The sequence below is a fragment of the Temnothorax longispinosus genome, unplaced genomic scaffold, assembly GCF_030848805.1.
Source record: "Temnothorax longispinosus isolate EJ_2023e unplaced genomic scaffold, Tlon_JGU_v1 HiC_scaffold_47, whole genome shotgun sequence".
In the NCBI taxonomy this organism is placed as follows: Eukaryota; Metazoa; Arthropoda; class Insecta; order Hymenoptera; family Formicidae; genus Temnothorax; species Temnothorax longispinosus.
This window is the reverse complement of record NW_027270308.1, coordinates 4,623-8,021: the sequence shown is the minus strand read 5'-3', so window position 1 is coordinate 8,021 and position 3,399 is coordinate 4,623. Positions and strand designations below refer to the sequence as shown.

General features: G+C 34.6%; 1 pseudogene; it reads right to left on the bottom strand.

Annotated features, from left to right (window-relative positions):
- Positions 1-337: 337 nt before the first annotated feature.
- On the bottom strand, positions 338-2,408 carry LOC139824620 (protein FAM50 homolog; annotated as a pseudogene).
- Between the last annotated feature and the right edge of the window lie 991 nt (positions 2,409-3,399).

The following is a 3,399-nucleotide window of genomic DNA, read 5'->3' as shown; positions in this document are numbered from 1 at the left end:
ACAGATCGACTAAGAAAAAGTTTATTATAATGGACCATTTTCCCGAAAATATTACATACATGGATCCAACTTGTATCAAACCTATGAATATTAATACGTGATTATAATCGATATAATTGTATATATTTATTTTTGTACAGTTATGTTCAAGAAATGACAAGAGATGATACATCTAATATTGTAAATAGATTTCTGTTAGAGGATCTGATCATGGATTAATATTTTAATACTGTTTCTGATTGTTATCGGAATGAATTAAAGTATGGTTTTGTATTTTCATATTGTAATTATTATATTCAAGTCATTAAACTATTCATGTATTTTTATTTTTCTCCAAATGTTTGCGAAAACTTAACTATTTAGTAGAGCTACATAATCGAGTAAATGAATTAAATATTATCACATAACTGAATGAATTAAAATCACAGTCCTTAAAAATACAATGTAGCTAATATATATTAATTATAAAATAGATTATAATATATATATAATCAGCTGTTTTATAATGAATCAATTGTACGATGAAACAAAGTTATTTATCTGGTTATAATATTTACAGTCCTGAATCTGAATCCTTTAAACAAAATTGGACAATTCGTTGAATCTAAGATCAGATTTTAGCTTTCTTCCTATTTTTATCCGACACTGTATACTTGTCGTAACTTTTCGTTGGATCAAAAGGTTCCCATCTACTCGCTGGAAAAATGTGTTTGTTCCTCTCGTACCATGATCTAATGAGAAAAACATAAAAGAGAATTATACAAAGTATTCTTTTAATAATAAATACCTAAGTAAAACTTTTCCGACATGTGATTCCTCGGTTTCGACAGAAGCATCGTGCTTAATACGAATATCATCGTGAACGTCAAACGTGAACAGAGGCCCGCTCTTTCCTCGTGCCTAATCGCAATATTACATACATTAAAATAACATGCCAACATTGTGATATTGCTTCATAAGTTTTATCATTTAGTATATTTACCTTAGTTACAATAAAATTAGTTATAGTTGCAGTAAAACGTATAATGGTGCGGTAATATAAGATTCTCCTTGACATACATTAACTGATCTGCCATTACTGTTTTAAGCTCGCTGAATTCACGCCTCAGAACTTCTAAACATCTCTGAAGAACCTAATAGATAGAATTACCTGTGTGTAAAAATTTAATTTATGCAGCAGAACATTATATATCATGCCAATGTTACTCCAAAAGTGACACTGGAGTATTTTAATAACTTAAACGTTCTCTAAACCACTGAGACATTCACCTTTCTTCATTATAACACTCCGACGATGGTCAGATCCATCCCAATAACTGAATGTGATCTCAATTTCTTCTTCCTTCAACGCGTTCTGCTTTCTACCCCATTCTTGTCTCAATTCTTCCCTAAGTTTATTTTCCTCCTCGTCCCTTTCGATAATTCCTTCGCGTGTAAACGGGATTGATCTCCTCGGCATCAGCTCCCTGCCGTCAATATATACCTGTGAACAGGCTCCTTGATCTCCTCGGTATCAGCTCTCTGCTGTCAATATGTAATACCTCTACAAAGTAAAAATGTATTGTATAATCAGAATACTAGCAACGTGCACAACTTCATTTGAGGTTATAATTGGGTACAACATTCATCGCACGATACTGTTATAATTGCAAATCGGAAACGTACCTCGAGTCCAGCTCTTCTGCGATCAACGAAGTCGGGATCGAACGTGTCAGTCGTCACTTTCTGCCAAGCGTAGAGAACCTTCTTTTCCGGCAGCGGTGGTAACACGATGTAGGGATACGAAATCTCGGGATAAGCACAAAGCAATTCAATTTTCAATTCAGTATATCGCCGGCACGATTACGGTGTTACTGCCGTTTCGCGTACGCGCGTATGCGCGCGTTGTCGCACCTTATACCTCGCGACAGCGTGCGGCTCGTGCAAACGTTAACGCGCGGCCGCAATCGCGCAGCAGAAACGCCTCGTGTGAACAGGCTCCTTGATCTCAGTATCAGCTCCCTGCTGTCAATATAAAAATAATATAATAGGTTATTAACCTGTATGTATAAACACTCACGTAAACGTAGTATAAACAGTAAATAAAATAGTACAAGTATAACAGTAATATATAGAATAAGATAATTATAGGATAATTACATAAAACAATTACCTTGAATTAATCGTCGCGTCGCGTAAAGAGTCACGGTCGGTCTCGCTCCGCGCGTACTACCGTGTCTCTCTCGAGATAGGTTATAACTGATGAACTGACTGACACTCTGACAGCGCGCTAAACGAACGCACTGTCTGCACTGCACTGCACTGCACTGCACTGCGATACTAACGCTGCTAGCCGCCAGTGTCGAAAAAGTGAAAGTGACGTTCTCTGTTTGTTACATGTATGTTATAATGAATGAGAGCGGTGACGTAGAAAGTATCTTAAAAAAAATTTTTGACATTTGGACTTTGCGTCGCAATATCTCCGCTCGTAGGGCACGTAGCGGAATATTATAAGAGAAACCCCCCCCTAATTGGACCCCAAGCTATCGATCAAGCCTAATTAGAACTTGATCCGTTCACTCGTTATCGAGATCTCAACATCTCAAACCCGTCGCGTCGCGTAAAAGAGTCACGGTGCGGTCTCGCAACCTACGTCGCGATTTGTATGCGTAAAAAAAATTTTTATCAAACTGCAGTCAGTGATATAAAAATGCGGTCTCAACTTTTTAATTTAGCACCAAACAAGGAAAACAGAAAATTTTTTTATAGTCACCGCGCGAGCTGACACTACCGATGATGTCTCTTGAAAAAAAAAATACAGGGTTTGCTTCAAAGTCGTGTAAATCGGTCAAAAAAAATCGTAGGAAGATTTTCAAAAAGCATTTTGTAGGTAAAATGTTACAGTTTGTGGTATTTGTATTGAATTTTGTGAAAAAAAATTTTTTATCAAACTGCAGAGTGTTAAAAATGTGTAATTTTAAGGAATAAATCAACATTTTTAATTTTAGCACCAAACAAAGAAAACAGAAAAATTTTTTATAGTCATTGATACCACGTTAAAGCTGACATTTTAAGCTTTAAAATGCTTTTTTTTTTGTTTGTTCTACGATGATTTTTCATTGAGTTTACGTCATTTTTTCTAAAAAATACAGGTTTTGCTTCAAAGTCGTGTAAATCGATCAAAAAAAAATCATAGGAAAATTTAAAAAAAAAGCATTTTGTAGGTAAAATTATGTAGTTTATGAAACGTTAATTGAATCTTTTGAAAAAAAAATTTTTTAATTAAGTTTCAAGTAGTCAAACATAAGTTAATTTTAAAGAACAAAACAATGTGTTCTTTTTTAAGGCGTACAACAAAGAAAATAAAAAATTTTAAAAATCCATTGAAAGTGCGTTAAAGTTGAAACTTCAAGCTTCAAA